This window comes from Zonotrichia albicollis, chromosome 7 (assembly GCF_047830755.1).
Source record: "Zonotrichia albicollis isolate bZonAlb1 chromosome 7, bZonAlb1.hap1, whole genome shotgun sequence".
NCBI lineage: Eukaryota > Metazoa > Chordata > Aves > Passeriformes > Passerellidae > Zonotrichia > Zonotrichia albicollis.
The window spans coordinates 48,619,397-48,632,041 of record NC_133825.1 but is presented as its reverse complement, the minus strand read 5'-3'; the positions used below and the strand labels follow the sequence as shown (position 1 = coordinate 48,632,041).

Here is a 12,645-nt window from a genome sequence, read left to right as displayed (position 1 = left end):
GGACTGTGGGCTGACAGTCACAAAAGGCTGTGCAGTTGAGTGCTTGGCAGATTCAGTTTAGATGTAATATAATACAGAATAATACAGTATAATAAAGTAATTAATTAGCCTTCTGATAAGACAGAGTCCTCCTCATCATTCCTCTCCTTCACTGGGGGCAAAAATACCTCCTAGAGCAGCTGCTGCCAGCCAGAGCCATCTGGCACCGTGCTGAGGCAGCACTTGCTCCCTCAGCCAGAGGTGCTGCTCTGCTCTGCTCCAAAATGCTGAGCAAAGAGCTCCTGCCAGGTTTGTCTGCACTCAGAGCACAGCCTGCCTGCAGGGCTTGCTCCTGCTGCAGCACACTTTGGGTCTGGAGCGCCCTTGCGGGCAGTGATGAGGTGATATGTGATGGCTTCAGTCTGAAACCGGGTAGAAATACCGATTTCATGTCGTGGTTTTGGTTTGTGAATTTGAAATTTGGCTCATTTTGAGATGTCTTGGTTAATGCACCGCGGAGTGTGGTGGGTTTGGTGTTGGCTCATCACCAGTGCCCTCACTTCCTGCTGGGAGGCAGGATGAGCAGAAAGGCAAAACAGGTTCAAAACTTTAAAAGGGTATAAAGTATAAAGGGTAAAAAACTTTAAAAGGGTATAAAGAAAAATCTATTAACAGTCACTAAAGAAAAAAGTAATAAGAATTAGAACAAAACCTCTAGAACACTTCTCCTCCCCCTACGTTTTCTTTCTCACTGACAACGTAAAGAAACAAAACTTAAAGGTTTTTTAGTTTATTACCTCTAGAGGGTTATTACCTCTAGAATCGTCTTTGATGTTATCAGTCCAAAGTCCTGAATGAGCTCCTGGAAGGTCAGGAACCTGCAGAACCGTGCCAAGTTTCAATATCTACCTCACACAAGCTTCCACAGACATGAGCTTATTTGGTAATCGTCTGCATAACAAAATAAATCATTTTTTAAGGGCCTGGGCCAACACAAACAGGAAGAAAACATTGTGTTCAGAGGTCAGGCTCTGCATGTTTTCCAGGGTTTTGATGTCCTAAGGATGTTTGTTAGGATGTTTTGGATGCACACAGAATACAAAATCAGGACTGTGTTAACCAACATCCAGCCCTTGTACTGAATCTTTAAAAAACCCCAACAGAAATTGCTTTTTGATGAATATAAAAAGCTTTGCAAGCCTCACTTATTCCAGCAGACTGCAATTGCTGATGTTCTGACCGTTTGCCTCAAGCACTCGAGGGAGATGAACTTGCAAATGCCACCACAAGTCACTGCAGCAGAAATGCAAACAGCTCAGCCAGGACGCTCCCTGACAGGAGTGCAATTACATCCCAGAGAGTCCACAGCCTCTCCTCAAAACATCAAATGAATAAATAAATAAATAAATAAATAAATAAATAAATGCCTGGATCCAGTTTCTTTGTGCCCCAAAAGGTTTTTTTTAATCCCCCTTTCCACCTGACACGAATTAATTGCTTCTACCATAAGGGCTGCACGCCCTGCAAGAAACCTTCCAAGTGATTTTAAAACTGGTCACAGCAAAGCTGAGCTTGGCAAGGAGCTCTGGACACCACTCAGGCCAATCCTTCATGGAAAGCTGGGCTTCAGTTTGGCTTTTCCAGGAACTGTCAAGCAAATTCACCAGTATTTTGTCAGTGTCTTTCAGAACAGTAATTATGAAAATGACTTTTGCTCCGTGCTCATTAAGGAACTTCCTTTCCCACATGACTGAAATGAAAACGCCGAGGCAGTGCAAGAGGTGAAGCTGTTCCAGACCTGAGCTGGCCAAACCTTTCTCCAAACCTTTCCTGGCTTATCCTGGGAATCTCCTCACCATGGAAATCTCCATCACCTTTAAAACTGCAGGGAATACCAGTTTGGGGAAGCCTGGGAGGGTTTTATCAAGCCTGGATAATTTACAGGAACTTCTCTTGCCCTGAAGCTGCACATCAGGACGGCAGGACGTGACTCAATGGGATTTCCACAACACTCATCTGGTGCTGACACCCTTCCCTGGGCAGCAGCACACCAGAAATCCCATTTTCCTGGAGATCCCAATTCACTCTGACACCACAGGGTGGTGGCACCACGACAGGGATGGAGAGCAGAGGGCTCTCACACATTTGGGGTGTTTGATGTTCCTCTAGGAACATCCAACCTTTCATCCATTCCTCCATTTCACCCAGCCTCCCCAGAGCCCAAAGTCACAAAATCCTCATTTCCAGGACAATAACAATTTGTGCTGGAGCTCCAACTCCTTGCAGTCATTTCCCAGCATCTGGGCCGGATGAAACAATGGAACACAGAGATGCCACACAGATGGCTTAAAAGTCATTTCAAACACCCAACTGTTGTGGGTTTTCACCACAAAGGCAGAAATTGGCTCTCAATAAAGCTGGGTGTGGATGGCTGCCGCCAACTCCATCATCCCAACAGCCTAAAATTCCACAAGAATCACCCTGAACACAGCCCCAAATTATGATTTACAGAGCAACAGAACACAGTGGTTCCAGAGATGGTTATAGCCATCTTTTTCATTTTTACTCAGTGTAAGAATCACTTCAAAATAGGAAAAAAAAAAATTAAAGGCCTGCCCAGCTTTACTTTCTAAGCATCATTTGTACTTTGAATGTAGAGTTTTTCTACAACCTAATGTATTTCTACATGGATTCTCAGGTCAAAGTCTGCAAGCAACTTCTCATTAGAAAAAATGAGAATCCATTCCAGACCTGAAGAAAGATTCAACCATCAGGAATCTGTTCCAGGAGGGACACAGCAGGGAGAAGAAGGAAGGAGACACTTTGCCTTGGGTGTCTCACTGAGGTTGTTCCAAACACCAGCTTCCAGCTAATCACCTGTATTGATCAGCTTTAGCAGCAAAGAACACTGAGAATTCATGGGTTTGACTGCAGAGCAAGAGATGAACATGAGGTTTGGGAAATGAGGGTGGAATAAAAACAAACTCAAAGCCTCAAACTGAAACACTCAAGTGCTGCCCCATCCCTGGAAGTGTCCAAGGCCAGGTTGGACAGGGCTTGGAGCAACCTGGGATGGTGGAAGGTGTCCCTGCCCATGCAAAGATTACAACATTTCAAAGTTAAATCCCAAAAAACCCAAAATCTCACGTTCTGCAAGCGCTGAGCACAGCCCTGTGCACCCCTGCAAGGATCTCTGTGCCCTCCTCATGAGCAGCTCCTCCGCAGGAGCAAACACTGCTGCATTCATTTGGGGAACAAAAGCATTATTATGGGAAAATCTGCTGCCCACAGCTCTGCTGTGACATCCTCAAAAAGGGCTTTTGCTTCCCCAAACTTCAACAGGGGAATTTCAGACACTCTGCAAGCAAGCAGAAGTTTCAGGTTTTCTTCTTTGAGAGCAGAAGAGCCATTTTTTTATAAGACATAACTTTTTTAGGAAATAACCATCTTCATATTTTGTTCTGATTTTCTGTCTTGAAGATCAGATATTAAAAAGTCATGGCACAGTCCTTGAATTTCTACAACTGCCTGAAAGCACATGGGGAAATTGTGCCTCCAGCAGACTGGAGGGAGGGCTTACAAAATGTGCCAGCCCCAAATCAGAGCTGTCCAAACTCCCAGAACCATGGAATTGTTTAGGCTGGAAAAACCCTCCAAGTCTAACCATGGTCCCCAAGGCCACCACTGCCCCATGTCCCACATCCACAGGGTTTTTAAATCCCTCCAGGGATGGGGACTCCACCACTGCCAGCGCTGGGATTCCTTTCCCTAAAGGAATTTTCCCAAATATCCGCCCTAAACCTCTCCTGGCACAACCTGAGGTCATTTCCTCTTGTGCTGCCCCTTGTTCCTTGGGACAACAGACCAACCCCATCCTCACAAGAGCATGAAAAAAATCTCAGAATCTCCTCTGCCAGGATTTGTTCTTCTCCCAAAACAAGGATGTAGCAACTTTTCAAGGCTCTGGAAAAATTCCCTGCTCCTGCCAGCCTCCCCCTCTCTGTTGTTCCTCTGCTACCTCAGCTGGGGCATCAAATTCACCCCTGAAACTGCATTTTCCATAATATTCCCTGGATTTCCTCAGGTTTCTGTGCTGATCCAGGGTTTATGCCTCAGCGAATAACCAACAAGAAAGAAACCACCAGAAAAGTCCCTCAAAAAAAGTAAAAAAAACCCTATTTCTTCTCCTCCTCAATAGTTATTATATTTAATTTATGATAATTAAATTGCAGCAGTCTTATTTAGGAAAGGGTTATCTTCATTTTTTTAATGTCTACATTGCATTAAGGTCAACTATTTAAAAGATAATTAACATAACTATTTACAAGCTATGCAACACTCTCCGTTTTAATCCACCATTTCCTTTGGGAATTTCAACAGGGAGTTTCCCTTGGGAAATGCAATAGGTGCATTTCCTTCGTGAAAAAAAAGAAAAATAAAAAGGTATTTACGAGACTTTTTTTTTTCCTTTCCAACTGAATGAGGTTGCAAAAACAAAGCCCTGGCTATTTAAATCTCGTATCAGATAAGCTATTTATGGCAGGGCAGTGTTTACACTTTGGACTACAACCCATTGAGAAGATGTACAGCAGCAGTGCTTGAAAAGCTGCTCTGTAATTGGGATCTGAGGCTCTAAAACAACCAAAAAAAAGGCAAAACTCTCCTTGATCCTCAGCTTCCAGGTGAAATCTCAGCACCACATGAATATGCCATTTGTATTTTATACAAACAGCATCACAAGTTTGTGAGGCGCCTCGGGACCTGTGAAGAAGGCACGGAATAAATGAAAATCATTTTAATTAAAAGCAAATTAAAGGGTCCTCTAATCCAGGCTGCAGCAGCAAATCCGGGGAGAGTTTTTAGGCTGAGGCTCCTTGAAGTTCCCCGGCTTCCAACCCTCCCTAATTCCACTTTCCTTCCCTGACTCCCCCCAAAGGAGGCTCGGAAACGGCACGAGATCAGGTTTATTATGAAAATTCTGCTCCAGTTGCTAAAAAAAGCTTTTGCTCCAGTTTCTCAGTGGCCAGGGGCGCTGGCACCCTGGCAGAGCAAATAATAAAGGAATGACAAAAGCAACGTTTGTGCTCTCTGCAGGGGGAAAGAAGAGATAAAATTCCATTTTAGCCTTTGAAGAAGTCGTTTCAGCACCGATTAGGAAAGTTGGAGTTCTCCTCCTTGACAGGAGCCTTTGGAAATGCAGCTCAAAAAAATCAACTAAGTAACCACGAAGGGAAATGTTATCACAGGAATGGCTTCAGATTAGAGAAGTTGCAAGGAAGGAGAATGTGGACAACTAAAATGAAATTATTCCTGTGCTCTTTTTCACTGCTTCAGATTAGAGAAGTTGCAAGGAAGGAGAATGTGGACAACTAAAATGAAATTATTCCTGTGCTCTTTTTCATTGCTTCAGATTAGAGAAGTCACAAGGAAGGAGAATGTAGAAAACTAAAATGAAATTATTCCTATGCTTTTTCACTGCTGTTCCTGAATCAGAAGGATGTTACTGAGAAAATCTCCCTGGTTTTTTCCCCCTGCCTGTCCCCAGCTCACCGTTGCCAATCCAATAAATTCCAGAATGAATTTACAAACGCTCCCAAAAATAAACAGGAAGCTAAACCCAGTCATAGTGTTTATTTCTGTCTAAAAGGCATTTTAATATGTATTTATCTCCTTAAATAACTGAATTCCTCTGCTACGAGGAAAAAAAAGCCCACAAAAATCTCAACCTTGAGGGAAAGAATCCAAACAACTGAACAAGAGGAACAGAAAAAAAGAGAAAAAAAATGGGCAAAACGCCTGGAGAAACTCTGCTTTGATTTTGACACATGGGAATAAATGGGAAAAAAAATATTCGGCTAACCCTTCTTTTAATCAAAACATCTTCCATCTCGTGTGCAAATTTCAACAGCTGAGAAAGCATCCTACTCAATCTCCCCAAAGTGGTGTCAGCGTGTTTTATGTAAATACTGCTTAACAAGGGATGGGTGTTTGCAGCAAACATTCTGAGCTCGGCTCCAGGAGCTCTGGAGGCACCTCTGGATCAGAGCAATTGGAATTCTGGAGAGGATAACAGGAGAAGTGCACACAGGAAAGGTGGTTTTTCCTTTAAATAGTCAGGATGTGTTTGTTAATGAGGAGTTTTCAGTGGTTATTTAATAAATTAGCAGGAGGAAAACTCGGTGACTCAGCTCAGCACCAATCTGTGGCACAGAACATATTGGGAACAACTTTAAAAGCCTGGAAATAAATCAGGGTTTGGTGACATTGTCACCCTGAAAGGGGCCTGGGACCGGGGCAGCTCCCTGGGACAGAGCTGGGACACAACAGGACCAGCTCCTGCTCTCCAAGGGGACATTGAGGGAAAGCAGCAAATTCCTGACAGAATCTGGGGTTTGGGCAATGCCCCACCTGCCCATGGGCACTGCTGGCCCTGCTCCCCCAGCCCTGAGCCCTCCTCTTTGCACTGACCCAGCAAAAATGGGAATTCATTCTTCTGCTCTGCTTCTGAGCTTTGGTCTCCATGGGTACCTACAGAAACGGGGGCACCACTTGGGATGAGGCGATATGAACCACCCCACAGCCATCTGCAGCACCCCAGGGCAATCCCATAACCATCTAAACCATCCCACAGCCATCTACAGCACCCCATGGCAATCCCATAAATATCTAAAACACCCCATGGCAATCCCATAGCCATCTACAGCACCCCATGGCAATCCCATAACCATCTACAGCACCCCATGGCAATCCCATAACCATCTACAGCACCCCACAGCCATCTACAGCACCCCAGGGCAATCCCATACCCACCTACAGCATCCCATGGCAATCCCATAAACACCTACAGCACCCCATGGTAATCCCTTAACCATCTAAACTATCCCACAGCCATCTACAGCATCCCATGGCAATCCCATAACCATCTAAACCACCCCATGGCAATCCCATACACATCTAAACCACCCCATGGCAATCCCATACACATCTAAACCACCCCATGGCAATCCCATACACATCTAAACCACCCCATGGCAATCCCATACACATCTAAACCACCCCATGGCAATCCCATACACATCTAAACCACCCCATGGCAATCCCATAACCATCTAAACCACCCCATGGCAATCCCATAACCATCTAAACCACCCCATGGCAATCCCATAACCATCTAAACCACCCCATGGCAATCCCATAACCATCTAAACCACCCCATGGCAATCCCATAACCATCTAAACCACCCCACAGCCATGTACACCACCTCACGGTGATCCCATAACCATCTAAACCATCCCACAGCCATCTACAGCACTTCATGGCAATCCCATAACCATCTACAGCATCCCATGGCAATTCCATAACCATCTACAGCACTTCATGGCAACCCCTTAACCATCTAAACCACCCCATGGCCATCTACAGCATCCCATGGCAATTCCATAACCATCTACAGCACCCCATGGCAACCCCTTAACCATCTAAACCACCCCATGGCAATCCCATACACATCTAAACCACCTCATGGCAATCCTATAACCATCTAAACCACCCCATGGCAATCCTATAACCATCTAAACCATCCCATGGCAATTCCATAACCATCTAAACCACCTCACAACCATCTAAGCCACTCCACAACCACCCCACAGCCATCTAAAAGATCCCACAGCCACCTAAAACACCCAATAGCCACCCCATAGCCATCTAAACCACCTCATAAAGACCTAAAATACCTCATAACTGTTGTAATCTTCGCTGCAATGTTGTTCTTCCCTCTCTGCTGGAGCTCTTCTCCTTTCTCTGCAGCACAGTCCTTCCTGTCTTCTCAGGGGCTCCTCCTGGGCTCTTGACCCACCCCTATTTATTTCAGTTACCTTCACGAGCTACAGCTGCTGCCCAACTAAGGACCCTGCAGCTGCAGCTCGTTTGGAGCAACTCGGACCCACACAGATCCCACAATACAACATATATTCAGGTCCCCACACATAACAACCTAAGACACCCCATAACCACCTTGTAATGATCTAAAACACCCCACAGACAGCCCATAACCATGTAAACCACCTCACAGCAATCTACAACACCCAGCAGCCGCCTCACAAGGATCTAAACCACCCCAAAGCCACATAAAGCATCCTAGAGCCATCCAAGAGGCATCTGAAACACCCCATAGTCATCTAGAACATGCCACGGCCACAGAAAATCAATCTAAAATACCCCATAGTCATCTAGAACACCCTAAAAGACATTCAAAAGACCACATAGTCCCCTAAAACACCCCACAACCATCCCACAGCCACCTAAACCACCCCATAGCCATCTAAAACACCCTAAAAACCATTCAAAACACCACATAGTCCCCTAAAACACCCCATAACCATCCTATAACCCTTTAAGGCATCCCAAAGCCACCTATGACCCCCATAACCACCCCTTAGTCATCTAAAACACCCTAAAAGCCATTTAAACACCACATAGTCCCCTAAAACGCTCCATAACTACCCCATAGCCATCTAAAACACCCTAAAAGCCACCTAAAACACCTCATAGTCTGCTAAAACATCCCACAACCATCCCATAACCCTCTAAAGCACCCCACAGGCACCTAAAACACCCCAAAGCCACCTAAAACACCCCACAGCATTAGGGAAATGTTCTTTTCACCATCACACAGAGCAGGCACAGCTCCCAGCACTGGAAAAACCAGCGTGCAGCACGTGCAGGAATACAAACAGCACAAAAACAACCACAAAGATCAAAGGATTTCTGTTTTCCAACCTTCCTCTCCTGTCCCCTCCCCTCCCTCTGCAGCTGAGAACTCCCTCAGCCACCCTGCACCAGTGTTTGCTGTGCCAGGCCAGGAGAATATCTGGGTTAAAAGAAATAAATTCATTTTAAAGTGAGGATGGCAAAAGCGCTGCAGAAGGAAACATTTCCCTGATGGGATTTACAGCCTGAAAAAAATGTTCTACATCCTCAGAGAGCAGCAGCTCAGGGGCATGGATAAGTAGCTGAGAACAGGCAAAAACCTGTTAACAATTTTTGGAAGATAGAATTCTTCTGGAAGAAGACAATGACATAACCACAACATCCTTCACTCAGCGCAGCAGCAACTCATTTATTTCAGATCTGTCTGTCTCTGGTTAGTTTTTAACTTGTCATGTCTAAAATCTCTGTCCCATCCTGGTTCAAGGGGACACGAGGGAAGACAAACAGAGCAGGCAGGGATGGGTGAGGCGGCTCCTGATGGAGCCAGGCAAGGGCAGGTCCTGCTCCATCCCCACCTGCAGCTCAAGGAGGGCACAGACTGCACAAAATTTTGCCCGGTGTGAGGGAACAGCAGCACAAACCCCCTTGCACAGACTTCCCAATAATTTTGCCCAATGTGAGGGAACAGAAGCACAAACCCCCTCGCACAGACTTCCCAATAATTTTGCCCAATGTGAGGGAACAGAAGCACAAACCCCCTTGCACAGACTTCCCAATAATTTTGCCCAGTGTGATGGAACAGAAGCACAAACCCCCTTGCACAGACTTCCCAATAATTTTGCCCAGTGTGAGGGAACAGAAGCACAAACCCCCTTCCCACCCTGCGATCCACATCAGATCCCTGCAAAGAGTGAATTTCCTTCAATTCCCCCTTCCACATCCCACATAATACAACTCCACTCCACCAGCAGCAGAGTCTGTGCTCAATATGATTAAAGGATGCATTTTTCCATCAGCTGGAGCCACAGAAAAGCTGTTCCCAAAGCGATAACACCAGGCTAGGGATGGCAATTCCTATTTTCACTCTGCTCAGAATGTTATCAGCGCGGAGGAAAGGGAACTTCCAGATAAGCACACACAATCTCTCCTGCCTGAGGCACTGAGCTTTATCTCGGGGGTTTCTCACAATCACACACCTCAGCTGCAGGAAACATCTGAGGATTGCCCTCATCTCCATCCTGCCAGCCCCTCCTCAGCCCCAGCCATTCCAGGATCCACCAGCAGGACTCAAGGAGCTCTTCTGTCACTTTGTGATGAGCAGGAGATGAGACTTCCCCCCCAAAACTGTCAATTTTCATTACCCAAGTCCTGTGATGCCAAGCTCACCCACAGCCTTTTCCTCCTTTAGTTTTTAGGATTAACATGATGTGAATCAAGATTTCTCTGCCTTCCAACTTCCCATACTGAGCCCAGTGGAGAGGACCTGTCCTTGGAGAAGTGCACAGGAACGAGGGCAGCATCCTCCAGAGGTGCTCTGAGGAGCAGAAATGGGTTCCAAGTTTGTTTTCTCTAATAGTGAGAGATAAATTAAAAGTTGTTGCCCTCAGGGAGCATTTCTTGTTTGCATTTGCATAAAATTTCCTTCATTTGAAGATTTTGGGTATGTCCTACGGGGATCTGACCTTTTTGCTTGGATGCTGCTTATCCTAAGCCCTTCCTCCAGAAGCCAGCCCAACAATTTGTCCAGTGTGGGAGATGAAAACTCAGATTTGTATCAATTTTTTGCTTATTTCAGCCATTCTTCAGTACAATGACCCAGAAAGAAATGGTGAATTCCATCCTTCCCTAAGTCCTTGTTCCTGCTGGCTCCAGGAGCACTCAGATGTTCCTGTTCAAAGGCTGGATAAACAGCCAGAAATCCAGATGCAAAACAAAAACTACCAGTGGGAGGCTGAAACAAAAAAGGATAAAACTCCTCACAAAAACACAAGACTCTCACTGTTCTGCAGATACTGAGGAGGAAGGAGCTGTAGAACTCCAAGCTGAAACACAAAACCTGTTGGAACCCTGGATGCTGAGAATTTTAAACTTCCTGTGCTGAAGGGCACAGACCCACAAGAAAATACTAAATTTGACCTGAGGCTTTGGAGAAGTATTCCAAAACTGATTGATAACACTGGGATTGTGGGTGTGGAGTTTGATTAGAAGTGTGTGATATCACAGGGTGGAAAATTTGTAGTTTAAGGGTTTAGAATATAGTAATATATATGGGGAAAGATGGAGGTTTTAGGGTGGAGGCTGCTCCTCCTTTTTCTTCATGGGTTTGGGTGGTATTTTGTAATTGGACAGAAAAGTCCACAGTGTGGACTCTGAGTGATTAGTTATTGGGTTAAAAATGAAAATAATTTAGGTGTCATTTCTTAATTTGACACTTTAGCCTTAAAAGGCCTTGTAACAAGAGAGAGCCATTTTGTAATTGTTAGCAGAATGCTGTAGAACTCACGACTTTAAAATAGAAAAGAAATAATAAACACCTGAGCTGAACACAAACTTTCCTCTCAAGTGCCTTCAACCCCAACCTTGACAGAAGAAGAAAAAAGAAGGCAAGAACCAGCAAAAATGGACATGGGAAAATCTTCAGAGAGCTCCAGGAGCTGCTCAGGGCTGAGGATGACAATGAGGACAGAGATTTCTGTCACCTGCAGACTGCCAGGACTTCCAGTGCATGACACATTTTTACAGAGAAGTCCACAAATGACAGGGATTTAATCTAGAAGCAGACTGGATTCTCCATATGGGAGAAATGGAAAATGGATTTATAGAAGATTTTCAAAGCTTGATAGAAGGTTCACATAGCGTATTTCTGTATATAAACTGTGAGATAAGAAATACTAACTTAGAAATGCTATAGAATAGGATGGACATTGTTGAGAGAGAAATGAACTAGAATCAAGTTTTAGAGGGCGGCCTTATTTATAAGACTCGATATTTTAGAGAAATAGAACTATGAAAAAGACATTGTAGCAAGACTCACAACACTAATTTCAAGTAATTAACTTTTAACCATTTACAACATAGTGTAAATGAAGCTAATAAACCAAGAAACACTTATAATGTATAGTAATTAAAAATAGTTAATTCTAATTGCAGTGGCGTAAATTATAACATCTGTATTGTCTCACTCTTCACATAAAACAGAAAAGGAAATTAAAGTTTTTAAAACACCTCTCAGTTGCCTCGTCTCTAAGTCAGGAAAAGGCTGAATCCAACATCCAGAGGCTCCCACTCCTTCAGTGGGGGAGAGTTATGCCCAGCTTTTGGCACAGGCTCTGTTTCTCCACAAAGAAAACACCCTCGGTGACTTTGCTGCTTCTGAAAGGCTCAAATAACAGAGCCTGTCTTTCAGATGAACTTTTCTCTCAAAGCCTGCTGGTCAGATGTGCCTACCCAGATGGATTCAGCGATGAACAACACAGAGCTGGGAATCCAGCAGCTCAGAAAGGCCTTGGATGCTTTTGGGCAGCCACAGCTGCTCTGGGCACAGCACCCAAGGCCTTTCTGAGCTGATGGATGCCCAGCTTGGAATTATGGAAAGGTTTGGGTTGGAAGGGACCTCAAAATCATCCCCTTCCACCCCTGCCATGGCAGGGACACCTCCCACTGTCCCAGGTGCTCCCAGCCTCAATGTCCAACCTGGCCTTGGGCACTGCCAGGGATCCAGGGGCAGCCACAGCTGCTCTGGGCACCTGTGCCAGGGCCTCAACCAAGAATCCCTTCCCAATATCCAATCCAAATCAACCCTCTTCCATCTTAAAGCCATTCCCTGTGTCCTGTCCTTCCATGCCTTGTCCCCAGTCCCTCTCCAGCTCTCCCCTTCAGGCCCTGGCAGGGCTCTGAGCTCTCCCTGTTGCCTTCTCCTCTCCAGGTGAGCACCCCCAGCTCTCCCAGCCCGGCTC

At 45.2% G+C, this 12,645-nt stretch overlaps 1 protein-coding gene across 6 annotated transcripts in view; it reads right to left on the bottom strand.

The window, feature by feature from the left end:
- The window catches only part of PTPRE (protein tyrosine phosphatase receptor type E), a 98,484-nt gene that overhangs the window by 72,505 nt on the left and 13,334 nt on the right, over positions 1–12,645 (bottom strand). The gene's annotated exons all lie outside the window — the stretch shown is intronic.